We start from the raw sequence: 22265 nt of genomic DNA, 5'->3' as shown, positions 1-22265 counted from the left end.
TGTCTTTTGTTAGGTAGTAAAGCTTGTTAGTACCATGGTATTAATGCAGACATGTTTTCATGTCTAAAAGTGATGTAGATACTTCCAAGAGCTATACAAATGCTTAGTGAGGTCTTCAGCTGGGATTTAAATACGCGATGTATTCTTTTTTTTTTGGTCATTTTGACTTTTTCTAGGGCCGCAGCATATGGAGGTTCCCAGGCTAGGGGTCAAATCAGAGCTGCAGCCGCCAGCCTATGCCACAGCCACAGCAATGCGAGATCTGAGCTGCATCTGTGACCTACACCATGGCTCACGGCAATGCCGGATCCTCAACCGACTGAGCAAGGCCAGGGATCAAACCCACATCCTCTCAGATACTAGTAGGGTTCATTAACGACTGAGCCGTGATGGGAACTCCCCAAGGTGTATTCTTAGTAAAGCAATTGTGATAACTCTGAGATAATTTATATTTCTTCAACAGTACATGGAAATGTCATTCATATTTGAAGACATAAACAAGTTTACAGTCTATGTGGTTTATAGAATTATAATCTGTAATTATAACCCGAACAGATCTAATTCATGTTTGTATAATTCTTCCAAGTAGGCTGCTTTTTGGCTACAGTACTTAGCTAGGAAAGCTTTTGACTATGTGCAGTGCAGGCTCAGCCTTTACTATCCATTGAGTATGGCATTTTGAGTTATCTAACTTAGATTTTTGTTGGCAAAGCAGTATTCATTTTCACACAACACCAGTGACTTAACAACTGTCCACCTTTCCTCCCCTAACAAAAATACTATTATCATAAGAAAGTTTAGCACATTTTCTGGAGATGTCTAATTTACAATCAGGTTGTAAATTATCATAAGAAAGTTTAGCACATTTTCTAGAGATGTCTAATTTACAATCAGGTTGTAGCTCAGCCAAAGCCTTGAGGAATGTGACTCAAAGATCAAGTGTGACAGAAATAGATGAGAAACAGCTGCAGAATAGTGCAATTCTATAATAAAGTGATTTATTATTGATACTGACTTCAGAATCATTGGCAAATATTCATCAGGCACCTGCTATGTGCCTATCATTGTACCTGCCATTACATGTTTGGTCACTGAACTTCTAAGGCTGGACAGGCACAGCAGTTACAACCTGTGGCCTCTGGGAGATAGTTCAAGTAAGAGAGGCCTTTAAGCTAATTCACAGTCAGAGCATTGTCTGAGAAATGTTAAACCAGAAAGAGGAAGTAAAAGCAGTTGGTTCCATAAATAAACTTGGGAGTACAACAAATGGGAGGTCAGAAGGACAAACCTAGCTGATGTAGAGAGAAGCTGGAAATGCAGAGCTGCAGACACAGATTCTAGCTTCTTTATTCATTACTTTTGAAATTTATATTTTCTGGCCAGAGACTGGACTTATAACTGAGCTGAAAATGAATTACTCTTTCTGGAGTCTGTGGGCCTGTAGCCTTACCCATGTCGATTTGCATGGTGTATTCTGCTTGGATGCTTTAGTTTTTTTGTGTGACTTGGGAAGAGATTTGTTTTGGTGCAGGAACACTATCCATAAGACCAACAGAGAGGATGAAAAGTCTATTATAGGCACTATCTCATTCTTGAGTTGGTTTGGCAGACTTGGTAGTGAGACGAATTAGGAGCATAATCATGAGCTATGTTCACAAATGACTTAATTTGCCTATGTGAAGAAGCATTTGTACTTTCAAGTTTCATGAAAAAGCCATCTGCTCCTCCTGCCTCCCTGCATTGCACGTCACCCTGTAGGGAAGTTTTGCCACCATGGTGTCATGTTCAGAGGAGAAGCAAGAACAGTGTTTCTATTGGGTGTATTAGAAACTGCTACAGAAGAGCCAGACATGATCCTGAAAGTGTCCAGCCTTCACCAACTATTGTCAAGATGACTGAAACAGAAAAGCACTATTAATAATTTTCCTCTTCGCATTAATATGTGTTCAGGTCCTAAGGATATAGAAGCTTACAAATAAAACTGAAATACCTATTTGTGTAATTTGTTGTGGTTAAAGCAATACTGCTTTGAAATCCCTCTAACATAAGTAAGACATACAAAGGAGGCTCATTATCTCTAGTACAATTATAAACTACCCATCAGGTTTGGCATCCTAATATGGAACAGAAAAAGAGTTAAAATAGAGGGCCCGATAGGACAGACCCAGAGAAATACTGTGGTTGGTGGAGAAGACAGAAAAGCTAAATATCCTGGAGGCCAGTTCTGATATGTGATAGCTTCTGGTGCAGCAGCATAGCTACTGTTGAGGTAGAACATAAATGAGACACTTTCTTTGGACTCTGAGATATACTTGGTGGTAAAGGGTAGAGTGGGGATATGATTCTTTTTTTTTTTTTTTTTAGCACATCTTTTTTTTAAATTCTTTTTTTGGTATATACCTAGGAATAGAATTGCTACGTCATATAGCAATTCTATCTAACTTTTTTTTTTCTTTTTTAGGACCACACCCGTGGCATATGGAAGTTCCCAGGCTAGGGGTCAAATAGAAACTGCAGCTGCCAGCCTATGCCACAGCCTCAGCAATGCCGGATTCAACCCATGTCTGCAACCTATGTGACAGCTCAAGGCAACACCAGATCCTTAATCCACTGAGCAAGACCAGGGATCAAACCCACGTCCTCAGAGGTATTAGTTGCATTTGTTACCACTGAACCACAATGGGAACTCTGGAGATGTGATTCTTACAAGGAGCTGGACAGCCTGTTGCTGTGCTGGCCAAACCAACAAACAAGCTGGCCAAGTTTGAAATATATGTCAATTTATGATATTCTCTGTAGGAACTGGTGACACTTAGATTATACTCATGCTATAATGGAAGTTGAAACAACTAATTGAAATTCAAATAAAAAATTCTATAAACTATCAAAATTGCATAGTTCAGGTTGTAGCTTGTTGATGACACAATTTGACTCAAAGATTAAAGTTAAAATGCCTAGAACTAGAACTGCTTTTCTTTTGGGCAAGTTTCCATGAAACTTAATTATACATTATTTAAGCTGACAATTTAGGTCACATGCATTTGCTTTGGCAAGCAGTTGATGTATTGAAGTTTGGAATGAAATTTTATGAAAATAAGACCCCTAATCAGAATACATGCCTGACTAAAGGTCTGTCTCACATATGGTAAAGATAAGACAAGGCCGCATATATATCTCCTCAAAATGTAACTCCAAAGCTGCTCACATCCTGGACTATGTGTCAATCAAAGCCTCAAGGTTTGGGGCTACATAATATTGCATGAATATTTTGGACACAAAAATGTCAAAAGCATTTCAAGTATACAATGCAGTCATTAAAAATTCTTAATATCATACCCATGGGTGGCAAAATATCAAGTAGTGAAACAGTCCAAGAACAGGTTTCAAAATAAATCTCCAAATATCTAAATGATTTTACACACACTCTAGGGCTTATAAATATGTACCAATTTAATGTTAGATGATAGCTGTCAAAAATGATCATTTGAGTTTTAAAATTATTCTTTCTGACATTAATTATCTAGCAGAGCAGTTTTTATTTGAGGCTACTTTTACATTTCACAGTGTTGAGAAGCTTAATAATACACTTGGTTTCTTAGAGAAATCATCTAAGAATGCAGGGTGGAGGGTTTCAGATCAGCAGATATTTCTGTTCATATTCCTTTCCTGAATTGTAGCATAAGGTTGGTCCAGTATCCCACTATTATACATGTTATAGTTTATTGGTTTTAGAACATATAAAGCTGTTCTTATGAGAATTAAGTATTGAGAAATGTTAAGATTACATTATATAAGTATATTAAGCATGCCACTCTCTAGGAGAGAAAAAAAAAGTAATTGCTCTTGTAAAGATTAACCATTAAGTTTCCCAACTGGAGTGCTGTTTTTTTAAAAAAATGTAACTAACCTTTGGAACTAAATAAGTGAAATTGAAGTTTTTTATAGGTCAACATATTAAAATATTGAATATTTTGTATATTTAACCTGATATATCTTTTTTTATAAATGGAGAAATTAAACATTTTAAAGAAGATATTTGCCTCAAAATAATCCAGAATGTAATGCTTTTTGACCAAACAAGTTTTCTTGGGCCAATATTATAGTGAGTCCCTAGGTTTTTCTTTCTCTCTCATATATCCTATGATTGGAGCTGAAGAAGCAGGCAACTTGGAAATGCAGAGGGACACAAACCCCAAAAAACAAACAAAACAAAACAAAACAAAAAACAGGAAACCAACAAAAGCCTGCTCTCTCTAATCAAAGGACCAGGAAAGAAATACATGTAGATAATGACCACTCTACCCAGGCAAAACGCCATAGAAAAATCTGTAGTCCAAACCACCCCCCACATCCATATGATAGCAAGGACAAGTGGGGACACCCTTCTACTGGGTTGTGTCAGAGAAAGAGAGTATGGGACCAGGACTTCAAGGTCACTTCCAAGGTTTACCAATGGGTAAAACTCATTTCCAGAGTCAGTGAAGGCCAAGTTCAGAGTATGGACTTTTACCTCCAATCAGTAATAAGGAGACACCCTTTCTGCTCCTCATTGGAGTTGTGTCAAGAAATCATTAGCAGAGTCAACTTCTACGATTAGCGAAATATGTTGCTTGTATGAGTAATGCTAAGATTGAAAAGAATTAGCTGGATGACTGTGAATAGGAACAGTACAGCGTATAAAGCTTGAATACATGTTGAAATCCATGCAATGATGATGAGAATAATGAGCAGCATAGGGGAAAGAAAGCTATTTACCAGTACTTCTATTATCAGCTATATGGAATAAGAACTTAATAACTAGAGAGAATGATTATAGACCATGGAGGCTATTTCTATTAAGTCTATTAAGTTGATTATCAGTTTTATCTATGCATAAGAGAGTAAAATTGTTAATACATATAAGCAAGTTTGTGTTTTTTTTTACTTTTCCAAAGATGAGAAAAAGAATTATACAGTATAATTCAATAAGTAATAACGTCACTGTCTGGATGTTCTCTGCTAATTTTCCTATTTTTTTACATGTTATGGGGAAATTACATTTTATGCTACAAATAACAACCCAGCATACATTAAAGGACAATAAATTAATAAGAAATCTAATTCTCCCTGTTGGAAAGAAGCGAAGAGACGTCTCCCATTTTTTTTAGAGCATTTATTTTAGAATAATGGTAATTAGAAGCACTTTCTTCATATGTATATGAATATATATATTATTTTTAAAAAAGGATTTTAAAAGATAGTCCTTTTGTTGGCTTTATTCTCTAGCTATGTTTTCACAACAACCAAAGAACCACACCTGTGAAATGTAAACATCAAGGGAGACTGGATTCCTATATCTAGCTTCTATGGAAGGGTTAGAAGCCTTCAGTGTTGTCTTGTTCCAATTTGCTAAACTACCTCCTGTCATAAAAGCATGAAAAATTTTTCTTTTCTCTGGCTAAATACTCCAATTATCAGATAAAGTTAGGATGAACCATGTGTAACAAATGGTGCTGTTAAGTTCTTTTACTTGAGGACCAATTATTGTTTATCTCAAAAACATGTGTACTGTTGTATCTGCTTGGTTATATACAAGGATGAGAGTCCTTTCTGTCTCTGCAATCTCTTAGCAGATTGCTTGTAATGAAATCACATTCTGATTGAATGCTCATTCAATATAAAAGCGTCTTTTTTCTTTACCGCTTTTGTGGAGAGGATTTCTGGGTTGAGAGTTTATTGTTAATTATATTCCCCAACAATTTAGCAACAAAGGCAGGATGAGTCTAGCAGTTCATGAATTGAATGGAAAATTGAAGTCCTGTGGCCACACAACAGTGAGGTATAAGACCCTGAATTATAAAAAAAAACTCTTCCTTTCTTTGCCTTAGGAGATATCAAAAAATATTGCTGTGATTTATGTCACAAAGTGTTTAGGTCATCAATCCATTGTAAGTTTATTTTTGAACATTTTGTGACACAATGTTATAATTTCATTCTTTTACATGTAGTTGGTCAGTTTTCCTAGCACTTCTTATTGAAGAGACTAAGATATGTCTAAGGCAAAGGGAATAAAAGCAAAAATAAATGAACAGGACTTAATTAAACCTAAAAGTTTTTTCACAGCAATGGAAATCATCAGCAAAACAAAAAGACAACCTACTGAATGGGAGAAATAGTTGCAAATGATATGGCCAATAAGAGGTATCTTTCAATTTGTATAAATAGCTCATAATAACTCAATATTTTAAAAAATCCAATAACAAGATGGGCACAAGACCTGAATAGACATTTTTCCAAATAAGACATACAGGTGCCAACAGTCACATGAGAAGAAGCTCAACATTGCTAAGTATTAGAAAAATGCAAATCAAAACCTCACACCTGTCAGAATGGTTATCATAAAAAAGACCTCAAATGACAATTGTTGGTAGGAGGTAGAGAAAAGAGAATTCTTGTACACTGTTGGTGGGAATGTAAATTCATACAACCACTGTGGAAAACAGTATGGAGTTTCCTCAAAAAACTAAAAACAAAACTACCTTGAAAATCCAGCAGTTCCACTCCTGGGTATGTATCTAAAGAAAACAAAAACACTAATTCAAAAAGATACACACACTCCAATGGTCATACCAGCATCATTTACAACAGCCAAGGTATGGAAGCAAGCTAAATCTCCATCAGCTGATGAATGGATAAAGAAGGCATGTAGTATATTAATAAAAAGGAGTGAAATGTTGCCATTTGCAACAACATAGATGGACCTCTAGTGTTGCTTAGTGAAATGTCAGAGAAAGACAAATACTACCTGTTACCACTTACATGTGGCATCTAACAAATAAAGCAAGCGAATGACTACAACAAAACATAAACAGACTCACAGAGGTCAAACTAATGGTTACCAGTGGGGAGAGGGAAGGGAGAAAGGCAAGATAGAGATAGGAGATTAAGTACAAACTACTATGCATAAAATAAATAATCTACAAAGATGTATGGCACAGCACAGGGAGTATACCCAATATTTTATAATAACTTTAAATGGAGTATAATCTATAAAAATTTAAATCATTATATTGTACATCTGAAACTAATATTATAAATTGGTTATATATACTGCAATAAAAATAGCCTCATTTATCTCTCGAAACTCTTGAGTAATCATTAGTCAAATCCATTTCACCTACATTCAATAATCAAGATCATTTTAAAACTTGTATATCCTCCAAACAGTATAGCCTAAATAATAAGATGTTTTCCCAAGCTGTTTTCTAGGAGCTTAGAGACAGCTGAGACTAATTCAAACTGAGCTTGCTAAGACTTGATAGGACCACCAACCCTCCAACTGGGCATGAGCACGTGTCCTCTCAGTGACCTTTTGAGGTCAGAAGGCAGAAAACTCCACCCTCAGACCTTCCTAAGCGCCTTCATTTTGAACTACAGAGGCTAGTGGCTTAGTTACATGTCTTCAGAATGAGGATTACTGCACCTTTTTCCAATCATCTTTCCCCAGGCTCGCCACGCTCCCCAAGCCTCAGACTCCCTGCTTCTTCGTTCTTTATTCTATAAATACCTGAGGCTCTTGCCTCTGAAGAGAGAGATCTGAAACTTGTTCTCCTGTTTCATCCCTTGGCTGCCATGTGAGTAAACCTTTAGTGAAAACCTCAGCATCACAGCATTTTTGGCTTGCTGTGCGTCAAGTAAAACAAATCTGGTTCAGTAACATTCTTTTTAGGAATACTGGCAAGAAGAACCACGCTTTCAAAATTTGAGATTTTACTCTTGAGAAGTTCCCATTGTGGCTCAGTGGTAACGAACCCAACTGGTATCCATGAGGATGAGGGTTTGATCTCTGGCCTTGCTTCATGGGTTAAGGATCCAGTGTTGCCACAAGTTGCGGCGTATGTCACAGCAACAGCTCATATCTGGGGTGGCTGTGGTTGTGGCTAGCAACTACAGCTCTGATTGGACCCTTAGCCTGGAAAATTCTATATCCCGCAGGTGAGGCCCTAAAAGACCCCCCCCTAAAAAATTACTATTGAATAAGCATGGGTTATAAGAGCCCTAAAATCCTGTAAGGATCACCGTTGGGTTAGAAAATACAGGAAGACAGGAATGTTGCCTGCAAAATGCTCTTTTAAATGGTTACTCTCTGCATATCACATTTGGAATGAGTATACACATGAGAATCAGCCCTGCAGTGGTCTGAGGACAGTGCTTTTGATTTACATAAATTAACACATTTTCAGAGGTTCTTAGAAAGGCCTCATCCCAAGCAAATGGATATTTATGGATATCATTCTAAGAGGTAAGTTAAAATGATTTTAATAGATGGAAGGAAAGATTTGGAAAAAATAGTAAAGAAATGATAATTAAAGGCACTTTTTCTTTCACAGAAACATTCTCCTTTCTTTACTGTCCCTGCTCCCTCTGCTCCCTGGACCTCAGAGGAGAGGGTAATGATCTTATACAAGGGTGCTTCCTATCATGTGGATTTCTGTATAAAGAGGGATAAGGATATATTTTTTAAAGCTGTTAGTTAATTCCCTGTTCTGTTTGAGGACACAAGATTGTGTAGCTCATGGCCTAGTTCTGGGTCCACTTCGTGATCTAAACCAGATTCCACCTTCAGGAGTCCCTTGGACTTCACACCCCACTTAGCTAGAGGAGCAGACATGATAAAGAGTCAGAATTATGGGATGATTATGACTTTGGATGTAAGACTGCCTTCCTTTATTATGGGAACAGGATGGAGAGTAGCTACATCAGTCTCTTGAACAGAAATAAAACAAGTTGTTAAGTTGATAAATGCCAACAGAGAAAAGAAGACCAAAGTGCCAAATTGTTTACATTTTTCTTAATGAGAGGAAAATTAGCCTCTCCTATCTGGATATCTCACAAAGGTGATGTCATTTACAGGTTACTAAGGCCTTCTGGGTGATCTATGTACCTTTCTCACCCACTGATATGCATATTTAATTTTTTTTTTTTGTCTTTTTGCTATTTCTTGGGCCGCTCCCGCAGCATATGGAGGTTCCCAGGCTAGGGGTCGAATCGGAGCTGTAGCCACTGGCCTACACCAGAGCCACAGCAACGTGGAATCCGAGCCGCGTCTGCAACCTACACCACAGCTCACGGCAACGCCGGATCGTTAACCCACTGAGCAAGGGCAGGGACCGAACCCGCAACCTCATGGTTCCTAGTCGGATTCGTTAACCACTGCACCACCACGGGAACTCCTGATATGCATATTTAAAGCCTTTTTTCCCCTTTGCCCCAATAGTTTGCAGAAGTCCTCAGAAGCATGTTTTCAATTTACAGCCCTGCACACGGAAGATGTGCACCAGCTACTGCCTAGAATTCTGCAACCAACAGACTATTTTTCCTTTGATAGAGAAAAAGTTGGGGTCTAGAAAATCTTCATATCAAGTGGTATGGTGGCCAAGGGCAGTCAACTACCTGACACTGCCCTTGTCCTCCACCCCCCTCCCACCTGTGGAAGAGCTATGAGTGTTAGCAGTCCTTTTGAGAGAAATCGGTTGCTAACAGCCATAATTGATATCTTTCTGGTAAAGATAAGCTTGGAAAAGTTGCACTGATGTGCTCAGAAGATGGATGAGCTCCCCACTGATTTTCATCATTGGTTTGTTGAGACCTCCTCAACATTTATTGACATAAATCCAAAGGCAGATCAGAATTGCCCTCTGGACCTAAACCACCTTTATCTTAATTTAGTTGCCAATTATCCAAATCTAGGTTAAGGAAAAAGTACTGGGATGACAAGGACAGACTGTTAACTCAAATTTTGTCAATAATTACTCAGTTTGAGAATAACCTAGAGAAAGACAAGAGATTAGACTGTTGTGTTGACTGCTCAATTAGAACTCTACTAAAGGGAATGATCCCTACTCTGGTCAATTTACGAAGGGAGGAAAGCAAGAAAAGAAATGGCAAATTGTTATTACAAGAGACTAGGGCAATGGAAGAGTATTGCAGAGAGAGACTCTGAAGGATGTAGAAACTGTAGGGATAAGAGTCAAAAGAACCCAGAAGGACAACCCTCAGATAGGAAATACTTGACCAAAGACTCAAAATATACAGATTGAGAAAAACTTGGAGGTGGGAACTGATGAACTATGAGTCAGTAACTTTTCCTCAGGCTAATCTATTCTTGGCTTTCTGATAATTACTTATTCTGCAATTTCCTTGGAAATTTCTCTCTTTCCATCCTGGCAACAGATCAGGTTGTTGCTATTTCAAGTCATCTTTCACTTGTTCCTTGCTCTCCAGTGTTCCCAAAGAGATGGGTTCTCTGACTGAGAAACAGGCATTCTTTTTGCTGAATCCCTTGTAAACCTACTGGAAAGAGAATTGCTATGCAAATTTAAGGCTATCATATTCTGTACTCCAGATGGAGTGTTTGTGGAACTCCCCTAGGAAAAAGATAAGCCATGTCCGTGTGTAAAACAACATCCTTTTCACGAACTCAATTAGAAAGAATAAAATTGGTTGTAAAGGAATTAGGACAACATAATTTTCAAAAAAGGACATAGTGATATGTAGGAGTCTCATATGTTCAATAAAAAAGGAAAGCAGATTTGACAAAGATAGTTGACCATTATATATATTTGTATAAGATCCTCAGCTTATTTCTCTTTTTAGTTTTAAAACCACTTTTTCTTAGAACACTGACCTCACACTGAGTTGTTTCTTAGAGCAATTGAAGTTGACTAGTACTGTTCTACTTTGAGAAAGCTGTGATGTAGTTTCCTTAAAAACTGCATTCTGGAGTTCCTGTCATGGCTCAGTGGTTAATGGATCCAACTAGGAACCATGAGGTTGTGGGTTTGATCCCTGGCCTCACTCAGTGGGTTAAGGATCCGGTGTTGCTGTGAGCTGTGATGTAGGTCGCAGACGTGGCTCAGATCTGGCATAAAATGTAAAGGGATAGATCACATGCTCTGATGTTGGATTAGGAATGAAGGTACCGATAGAAACACATGCCCAGATAGATCGTAGGTAGGTAGTAGGTAGTTTTCGGGGGGGGGGGTGGAGAGGAGGAGAGAGGAAATGAATAGATGGATAGAGTTAGACAGAAATTACATATATGTGAGTGCCTGTTTGAGTACATACTTAAAGAAGCAATCAAAAGGACCACACTAAGTTGCCAACTAAATAGTGATTTTTAGTTGGCAATTTGTAAAATTTCACTAAAAGATACTATTTCTTATGTTGTTACTCCTAAATTTCTTGAAATACATTTCTTATACTGACATTTCATGTATTTTATATCTACTCAAAAAGTCTGAAGAATGCATGTTCATTATTTTATATATTTTCACATTTTGGAAAAACATAGAATCTTTACTTCAAAAAAGCATACTTATAGTTAGTTCAGTTTCTAGTAACTAATTCACTGGGAAATATAACACTTTGCATAGACTTAAATGTAATCATCATCAATAGCATGTTATTAAGTATTTTAAATTTTAAGTATTTTATTTATTTATTTATTGTATTTTTGTATTTTTAGGGTTGCACCCGTGACATATGGAGGTTCCCAGGCCTGGGGTCCAATCAGAGCTGTAGCTGCTGGCCTACACCAGAGCGACAGCAATGCCAGATCCGAGTAGCGTCTGCCACTTACACCACAGCTCATGGCAGTGCCAGATCCTTAACCCACTGAGTGAGGCCAGGCACTGAACCTGCATCCTCATGGATGCTGGTCAGATTCATTAACTGCTGAGCCACAACGATGAGAACTCCTAATTTTAGAATTTTTAAGTTATAGTATCTATAAAAAGATAGTTTCTTTAATAAAGTTTGGGTTAAGACATAAAAATATTTTACGCCATTATGCCCCTGTAACTTATGTTTCAGTTTAATTCAAAATCAGTGTATGAATGATTGTGTACACACATACATACTATACATGAGTGTGCATATATATGCTTGTGTAATTTATATAATTATATGAAGTCTATTACAGTATTTGTTATTCTGCTTTTATTTTTTATTTTTAAGATTTTTATTTTTTTAGAGGTTTTCCCATTGTGGTGCAATGCAAACAAATCCAACTAGTATCCATGAGGATGTGGGTTCAATCCTTGGCCTCATTCAGTGTGTCAGGGATCTGGCATTGCCTGTGAGTTGTGGTGTAGGTCATAAATGTGGCTCAGATCCTGCATTGCTGTGGCTGTGGTGTAGGCCGGCAGCTGTAGCTCTGATTTGACCCCTAGCCTGGGAACTTCCATATGCTGCGGATGCAGCCCTAAAAAAAAACCAAAAAAACCCCAAAAAAAACCATTTTATATTATGGTTGATTTACAGTGTTCTGTTGATTTCTGCTGTATAGCAAAGTGACCCAGTTATACATATGTATATACATTCTTTTCTTCATATTATCCGCCTTCATGTTCCATCACAAGTGATAGATATAGTTCCCTGTGCTATACAGCAGGATCTCATTGCTTATCCATTCTAGATGTAATTGTTTGCATCTACTAACCCCAAACTGCATCCCACTCCCTCCCCCCCCTCCCCCTTGGCAACCACAATTCTGTTCCCCAAGTCTATGAGTTTGTTTCTTGTCTATAGATTGGTTCATTTGTGCCATATATTAGATTCCAGATATGTGATATCATATGGTATTTGGATTTCTCTTTCTGACTTAGTATGAGAGTCTCTAGTTCCATCCATGTTGCTGCAAATGGCATTATTTTATTCTTTTTTATGGCTGAGTAGTATTCCATTGTGTATAGGTACCACATCTTAATCCATTCATCTGATGAGGACATTTAGGTTGTTTCCATGTCTTGGCCATCGTGAATAATGCTATGATGAACATAAATATGCATGTGTCTTTTTAAATGAATGTTTTTTCCTGATAGATGCCCAGGAGTGGAACTGCTGTGTCATGTTGTAGTTCTATATTTAGTTTTCTGAGGAACCTCCATACTGTTTTCCATAGTGGTTGTACCAATTTACATTCCCACCAACAGTGAAGAAGGGCACCCTTTTCTCCACACTCTTTAGCATTTGTTATTTGTTGACTTGTTAATGATGGCCATTCTGACTGGTGTGAGGTGGTACCTCATTGTAGTTTTGATTTGCATTTCTCTAATAATTAGAGATGTTAAGCATTTTTTCATGTGCCTGTTGGCCCTCTCTATATCTTCTTTGGAGAAATATCTATTCAGATCTTCTGCCCGTTTTTCAATTGGGTGTTGGTTTTGTTGCTGTTGAGGTGTATAAGTTGTTTGTATATTTAGAGATTAAGTACTTGTCACTTGCATCATTTGAAACTATTTTCTCCCATAGGTTGTCTTTTTTTTTTTTTTTTTTTTGTATAGTTTTCTTTGCTGTGCAAAAGCTTTTAAGTTTGATTAGGTCCCATTGGTTTATTTTTGTGGTTATTTCTATTGCCTTGGGGGACTGACCTAAGAACATCTGTATGGTTAATGTCAGAGAATGTTTTGCCTATGTTTTCTTCTAGGAGTTTTATGGTGTCTTTTCTTATGTTTAAGTATTTAAGCCATTTAGAGTTTATTTTTGTGCATGGTGTGTGGGTATATTCCAGTTTCATTGATTTACATGCAGTTGTCCAGTTTTCCCAGCACCACTTGCTGAAGAGACTTTTTCCCATTTTATATTCTTGCCTCCCTTGTTGAAGATTAATTGACCATAGGTGTCTGGTTATTCTGCCTTTTTTGTGTGTGTTTTGTCTTTTTAGGGCCATATCCACAGCTTCTAGAGGTTCCCAGGCTAGGGGTCGAATCAGAGCTACAGCTACTGGCCTGTGCGACAGCCACAGAGACACAGGATCCAAGCCACATTTGTGACCTACACCATAGCTCATGGCAGCACCAAATCCTTAACCCACTGACCAAGGCCAGGGATTGAACCTGCATCCTCATGGATGTTAATCAGATTCTTTTCCTCTGAGCCATTGTGGGAACTCCCTGGTTATTCTGCTTTTAAGATCAACAGATACTATTATAAACTAAATGGTAACGGTACAATTATAAAAAGACTTATTTCTACAGCTCAAGTGGGTTACAATTTAATAAGCAGAGACTACCAGTGACAAAAGATTTAATAAGGGCTACAGTAAGAGTAATGTGGAAACTTATGCAAGAAGGCTTTAATACAGCCTTGAGAGTGAAGATAGAGTGTCAGGGAAATCTTTGGATTTCAGGAAAAGAGATGTATAAGTCTACCAGTTAGCTCAGTGGGTGGAGATATCAAATGATGTCTCTCCCTCTTCACTGAAAACTATTTAAAAGAATTGCCTATACCATGTGCCTGGATCTCTGCACTTTCTTCTTTGGATCTTACCTGTATTGTTCTGGCTGCCTCATTGCATTTATTTATTTTTATTTTTATTTTTTATTTTTTATTACTCAAATGAATTTATCACATCTGTAGTTGTATAATGATCATAACAATCCAATTTCACAGGATTTCCATTCCATAACCCAAGCACATCCCCCCAGCCCCCAAACTGTCTCCTCCAAAGACCATAAGTTTTTCAATGTCTGTGAGACAGCATCTGTTCTGCAAAGAACTTCAGTCTGTCCTTTTTTCAGATGCCACATGTCAGTGAAAGCATTTGATGTTGGTGTCTCATTGTATGGCTGACTTCACTTAGCATGCTAATTTCTAGGTCCATCCATGTTGCTAAAAATGCCAGTATTTCATTCCTTTTAATGGCTGAGTAATATTCCATTGTGTATATGTAACACATCTTCTGGATCCACTCCTCTGTCGATGGACATTTAGGTTATTTCCATGTCTTGGCTATTGTAAATAGTGCTGCAATGAACATTGGAGTACATGTGTCTTTGTGCGTCGTGGTTTTCTCTGGATAGATGCCCAGGAATGGGATTGCTGGATCCAATGGTAGTTCTCTGTTTAGTTTTCTGAGGAATCTCCATGCTGTTTTCCACAGTGGTTGCACCAATTTATAATCCCACCAACAGTGTACTAGGGTTCCTTTTTCTCCACACCCTCTCCAGCACTTATTGTTTGTAGACTTTTGGATGATGGCCATTCTGGCTGGTGTAAGGTGGTACCTCAGAGAGGTTTTGATTTGCATTTCTCTAATGATGAGTGATGTTGAACATCTTTTCATGTGTTTTTTGGCCATCTGTAATGTCTTCTTTGGAGAACTGTCTGTTTAGATCTTCTACCCATTTTTTGATGGGGTTTTGTTTTTTTGGTATGGAGCTTGTGGTGTTTATAAATTTTGGTGTTTAATAAATTTTAGAGATTAATCCCTTGTCAGTTGATTCACTTGCAAAGATTTTCTCCCATTCTGTGGGTTGTCTTTTCATTCTTTTTAGGGTTTCCTTTGCTGTGCAGAAACTTTTTAAGTTTGATAAGGTCCCATTTGCTTATTTTTGTTTTTATTGTAAATACTCTAAGAGGTGTATCTGAGAAGATGTTGCTGTCATTTATGTCAGAGAGTGTTTGGCCTATGTTTTCTTCTAAGAGTTTTATAGTGTCTGGTCTTATATCTAGGTCTTTAATCCTTTTCGAGTTTATTTTTGTGTATGGTGTTAGGGACTGCCTCACTGCATTTAGCAGGTCTCCCTTAGGGCACCAATGATTTCTATTACCTTAACATCCAATGAACTTTTCATTTAGTGATCATCCACTGTTGATCACTCTACTTTTCTTAAACATTCTTTTCACCAAATTTCTCTGAAAGCAGTATTTTTCTGTTTATACTTCTCTAACATATTCCATTCCTTTTTCCCTTTGTAGGGCATCTCATTCTATCTAGCTCAGGAACATTGGTGCTCCTCAAGTCTATAATAAATTTCTCTTCCTAATCAATGATACTTTTGTAGGCAACCTCATCCACACCGTGGCTCCTATTCACATATAGTCACTGACTTCTGTCTCTACTTCAGATTTCTTACCGGAGCTCCAACCCTTACTGAGAATTTTACATCTTTTCTTGGATATTTCAAAGACAGCTCAAACCCAATATGTTCAAAATTAAACTTATAATCTTTCTCCTAAATCTGGTACACTTCTAGAAAATGGCACTATCATCCATCTAGCAGTAAAAGACATAAACATAAAATTCATCCTTAAAAGTTTCCTCTGCTTCATGCACCATGTCTAATAAATCATTAATTTATGTCCAGTTTACTTCTTAAATCTTTCTCAAATTCATCAGTAGTTCTGCATCTCTGACCTCAGACATTTAATTTAAACTTCCTTCTCTGACCTGTACTACTAAAAACAGCATTCTTTAAGCTCATTTTTGTTCCTTCAAGTACATCTTCAAGTATATTCTCTACCTAGAGGCCACAGTAATATTTTTTTTTTGTCTTTTTGCCATTTCTTGGGCCGCTCTCATGGCATATGGAAGTTCCCAGGCTAGGGGTTGAATCAGAGCTGTATCCACTGGCCTATGCCAGAGCCACAGCAATGTGGGATCCGAGCCACTTCTGCCACCTACACCACAGCTCAGATCCTCAACCCACTGAGCAAGGGCAGGGATCGAACCCGCAACCTCATGGTTCCTAGTCGGATTCGTTAACCACTGAGCCATGTCGGGAACTCCCCACAGTAATATTTTAGAACAAAGGTTGGCAGTTTTTCTGTAAAAGGGCAGATGGTAAATATGTTCAGCTTTGCAGGATGTATCTTTGTTGCCACTAGCCAATTCTGTCATTCATAGTAGCTCTAAAGCATCCATAGAGTATGTGTAAATAAGTGAATATGGCTGTGTTCCCATAAAGCTTTATTTACAAAACAGACAGATTTGACCAGAGGGACATATTTGCCAATTCTTATTTTAGAATACCAAACTGATCAAAATAATCCTTTACTTATAACACATTAACAATTTCCCAGTACTTTTAAGCTAAATAACAAAAGGTAACCCACGGATTTTTCAATACTTGGTGCCTACATTCATCTCTTGTATACCTTCCTCTCTCTTTATTTTGGTATCCTTTTTGCAATTCTTCAAATGTATCCTGTTTCTTCCTGCTAAAGGACTTTTGTCTTTGCTTTTTCTTGAAAACTCTAGACTGTGTTTAATGTCCCATGTTAATGTACCACATATCTCTTTTTAAAAAGTGACTGTGTGTATACTTTCACATTCCTTTGTTTAACTGTGATTAATGCCTATCACTCCCAATAGATTAACTTCCAAGAAAACAGGTTTTGTATCTGTTCACCATTGCATTCTTAGCTCTTAGCACATTACTTGGTACATTATAAGTACTCCATATGCTTACACATACTCACACAAGATGAGAAATCATGTCTTGTTAATAGAACTAAATGTTCTGGTGGTGTCAGAGAGCCACTGAAGGGTTTTAAGCAGAAGGGGGTCAAAAGACTGGCTTGAGAGTGTAGTATAAGCAGATTTCAAAATGTTATTTTTTTTATTTATTGTTTCTTTTCTCTTTTATATTGAAAGCTTATGAACAAGCTCTTCTCTATGTTTCTGTAAATTATTTTACATGTTTAAGTTTGTTTAAGTTTTCTCAGCAAAATCAATCTTGCCCTGTTTTTTAAGAAATTATGTGCATATGAGTTTGGGATAAATGTGCTCAGTCTTAGTGTTCAGGTTTTGGGACCTAAAGCCTTTTCTATTTCACAACCATACAGGAGCCAAGTCTGCTGAAAGAATCCAATAAAAAATTTTAATTGATACATTACGCATTATAGATTGGCCACTAATTATCACCCTGTCCAGGTTTCCAGCACAGCCATAATTATTCTGCATAGGCGCTAAGTATTTATTTCAATGGCAATTTATTTCATCTTTTATTCTGTTGGAGAGGCTTGGGAACCTAACATCCAGACAACAAAATAAGGATTGATGACTCCTTTGTATATGAATCCATGGCTTGTTAGAGTCTCTCCTGGCTCCATGCTGTATAGGTCATAGAACAGAAAAATAGATGCTAGTCATCTTAAAAAGACATAACACCACTGACTCACTATTGTTTTTTGTTTCATCTAAAGCAGAGGAATCAGTCCCCTTTCAGGCTGTGCTGGCATTTACCAACTGAGTTTGTCACACTCCCTCCCTAGGAACTAGATAAGTTTGACCTAACAATCACCAAACTTTTGTATACAAGGTTTCAGGTCCCAATTTAAAAAAAAAAAACAATATATTTTTATATGTTTATATTCATAAATATGAGGCAAGTTTGGATGGGCAAAGTTGGGAAGACCATCTGTCTAAGACATTTTGAAATCAGAAGAATGATACAAATAACTCACCTATGAAAAACTTGGTAATCATAGGGTTCAAGGTGTAAAAACATAACACTAATGAGGAAAAGGCAAATCTCAGGACACTGAGAAATGAGAGTTGTTCGTAAACACAGTCCCTGTGGGATTTAAATTTTAGTATTTTCTTATTTATTAAGTATTTTAAAACCATGAGCACTCCAACAGTATCTCAGTAATCATGTCTAAGGAGTTGTAGATATAGATTATCTAGTCACATCCACTTGTTTTACATTTAGAAAATGAGAAAATTTAAGTGTCTTGCCCAAGGTCACCCAGAAAAAAATAATAATAACAACTTTTTTTGAAGTACTTAACATATGCAAACACACACTTAAAATGCAGCAGAACTCTATGAATTATCAGCATTTATAAATGGGGATATTTAGAACAAAGTGATTAAGTACCTTTTCCAAAACCATGTCACTAGTAAGTGATGGATGGAATTAAATTTCCAGTAACTCTAATTTCAAAGCCTAGGATATAAACCAACCAAATTCTTTTTCTACAATAGCATTTATCTTTTTTTGTTTTTATTTTATTGATTACTCCTGTTCTTTCAAGGATATAACATTCTCTGCCCTGAAATCATTTGAGTTTCAAACTCAGTATGAATCTGTCCACCAGAACTTGACTAATACTTGGTTTTTATTGCAAACAAACTTGTTGGGCTTTTATTTTCCACATTAATTTTCTCAAGTACCAATCCTCATGCTATCTCTCCTATAACAGGTGGCTAAATGCATTGTCACTCCTGCTGCAAAAAGCCCAGGAGAATGTCTAAACCAGGTTTTCACAAAGGAAAATATATAAAGGCTCAGCCAAAAACCTGTGAGTATTTGTTTTAGAAATCTTCCTAAATAAATAACTCCTAATCATTTATTTTCATTATCAAGAAACTTTTGATTACTTTATCAGTGTGGACTTTATGATACTTGAAAGATTTTTGTCTACCTCAATCTATGCAATTAAGCAATTTTTGAAAATATTTTATTAATGACTCAGACGTAAATGCCAATAAGAAATTCTAAACAGCATGATTTAATCAATACAGCGCTAGCAAAGACGAAAAAATAGTGCTTTACTTATCTTATATTGCTTTTACATAGGCAAATGTTTATTTCTTTTTATCTTGTGGAAATACTAAAATTATTTTTCAGCTGTCCCACTGATAGATTCTTGTAACACTTGAGTCTTGGGGAACCAAATTTAGAAAATGCTTCTTTAAAAACTCTGTTGGTTTTCTTCATTATCTTGACCTCAAAGAATGCCTTCTAACATAGTGCAAACCACAACAGTACCCCAGTGTACCCTCATAGTAGTATTATGGCTCTCTGGATGGGGAAACATCTTCCTCTGGAAAAATAGGCTAATACTTCTGATTATCTTCCAATGTAAGAAGTATAAGCAAGTAAGTACTGCATTCCAAATGTGGAGATGTTTTTGTATGTTACAACTGTATGATTTTAAAGCATTGTGACCTGAATTATAATATATGAATATAAAAGAAAGCCAGAGAACCATTATCAATTATTGAAAAAGTTGCAGGATATAAAACATGATGTATATGACATGTCTTTTTTTCATCTGTGAACATGTTTCTTTTACACTAAGTGGAAAACAATTTGGAGAGAAAACAAAGACCCCATTATTAGTCTTGGTGGAGAACGGAATGAATTGCTGAACTGCTAGTCCTATATTCATTCAAATTCAAGGTCCTCGATTTTTGCGATGGTCAAATACACAGAGTGATGCAAAAGATATTGAAAGATCTTTCCAGATTAGAAGAAAGAAAAGTAGAAGCAGGATGAAGAGCTTATAGATGAGTAGGCAAAGAAAGGGATCCCAAATGGAAGGTTCTGGGGAACAAAGGTACTGCAGGTCCCCAGTAGTCTGATGAAGCCAATGCGAGGCAATGCAATGACTCTTGAAAGTAAGCTTCATGGATAGTGTTTCCGGTCAAGACTGTTCCTGCACCAACACAAATTTCATACCAAGCTCGACTGTAAATTATTTTCAAACCTAATCTCTTTTTTCCACATCTACTCTAAATGAGCCATTCCATCTGGTCTTAGTTTTAGTGTTGCACAACCCTACATTTGCTTTCCTGTCCTCTCTATTCCTTTTGGAAAAGGGTGACTATGTCAACAGCTATAAAGGAGGGTGTGTATGTTTGTGTGTGTTTGAAGACATTTATCTGTATATGTAGTTCTGATACAGAAATTGCAGCAAGCCAGATGCTTCTGGGTAATGTTTAATCCCATCAATCAAGATTATTTTTTAGCTGCTCTTTGTTAAGATAATGGAGCTAGGTATTAAGAAGAGGATACATTTAAAACCTTCTAGGAGTTATTAGTGAAGACAGCTTTTCTTCCCTATGATGGAATGTTCCCCTAGATCTTTATTTGGTATTGATTTCTCCTGACTTCTATCCTTTGGGCAACTACCTTCTCTCCACGTCTCTTCTGTATAATTCCTCCATTCCATACACTCTAGTTCCAAAGGGCACATGGTGTCTAGGCAAACTACTTGACTTAGGAATTGTAAGCTTACAGAATTTAGTTAAAGGGCCTTCAATAATATCTATACCTGCACGGTGTTTTAATAAACACATTAAACTAGTGTTAACTTGTTTAATCTGTATGTGCTTATGGATTTTAAACAAACTTTTTAAATTGAAAGATTCTTTAAATTTCATAATGCTTTACAGTTTTCAAAAATTTCACAAACATGATTTCATATAATACTATAATAATTCTTTTAATCCCCTACCCTTATTTTGCCTTCCCCCCTTCCACTAGTAACCATTGGTAACCACTAGTTTGTTCTCTAAATCTGCGAGTCTGCTTCTTTTTTTGTTTTATTCATTAATTTGTTATATTTTTAGATTCCACATATAAGTGATATCAGTATTTGTCTTTTTCAGTCTGACTTATTTCACTTAGCATAATACCCTCCAAGCCCATTAATGTTGCTACAAATTGCAAATTTTTGTTATATTTTATGGCTGAGTAGTATTCCATTGTGTGTGTGTGTTTATGTGTGTGTGTGTGTGTATACTCTATAACATATTCTTTATTTATTCATCTGCTGATGGACATTAGGTTACTACCATACCTTGGCAATTGTAAATAATGCTTCTATGATCTTTAGGGTGCATGTATCTTTTTGAATTAAGCGCTTTTTTAATGTTTTGTTTTGTTTATTTACCTATGAGTGGAGGTCATATGGTAGTTTTATTCTTAGTTTTTGGAGGACCCTCCATACAGTTTTCTGCAGTGACTCTACCAATTTACAGTCCCATCAGCAGTGTAGGAGGGTTCACTTTTCTCCACATCCTCATGAATGTTTATTTGAGTTCTCTTTAAACAACCTTTTTGGTCTATATTTTACATGTTTAATTGTTCATCTGTATGATTAAAATATGTACCATTTTTAATGAAAACCTTTACCTCCTTCACAATTGAATTCTTAACAATTGAACTCATTATGTTTGGGATACTTATAATGTCTCTAAGAAAAATGAAAGATGAGTATCCCAATTTCTTACAGGCTACTTAGGAGTCTGAGTGTTTAATTAGACAAGTTTGAAGGAATAGGGCAAAGGTGCTGAAGGTATGATGATGAAATCTACATCCTAACTGGCTCTCAAACTCGTATAGTAAAACAAATTCTTAATGACCTATTTATTAGTGTGCATTTGGGTAATAACTTATTCAAATAGCTCTTGAATGTTCTCAGCCAGATCTATTCAGCTCTTCCAAAGCCAGACAGTAACATTTCTTCTACATTAAAATCTCATTTCAGGATTGTCCTTGTCCTAATTCAGTTCCTTGTGCTGTCTCTTTGTGGACTTTTTCTTTGAAACAAAAACCTATACTAGTCCCTACTTCTTTGGCCAAAGTGGCTGCTTTTCTATGTCATAACCTCTGCTGTAACACTAAAAAAAAATGCATCTTTATCAAATTACATTATTTTTATCGTATAATCTAAAAATGCTTGTCTACAAATCTAGAATAACAAAA

General features: G+C 36.7%; 1 long non-coding RNA gene across 1 annotated transcript in view; it reads left to right on the top strand.

The window, feature by feature from the left end:
• Window positions 1-22265, top strand: part of LOC110257539 (uncharacterized) — a 744583-nt gene that overhangs the window by 344217 nt on the left and 378101 nt on the right. The window contains exon 4 of the long non-coding RNA XR_014834218.1: window positions 18973-19071. This is a non-coding gene — a long non-coding RNA (uncharacterized LOC110257539). The remainder of the gene's footprint in view (window positions 1-18972; window positions 19072-22265) is intronic.

This window comes from Sus scrofa, chromosome 18, assembly GCF_054392235.1.
Source record: "Sus scrofa isolate SSC_HxYL_T2T_F1_AM1 chromosome 18, Sscrofa_HxYL_maternal_Yorkshire_Landrace_v2.0, whole genome shotgun sequence".
Taxonomy (NCBI): domain Eukaryota; kingdom Metazoa; phylum Chordata; class Mammalia; order Artiodactyla; family Suidae; genus Sus; species Sus scrofa.
This window is presented reverse-complemented; position numbering and strand designations above follow the sequence as displayed.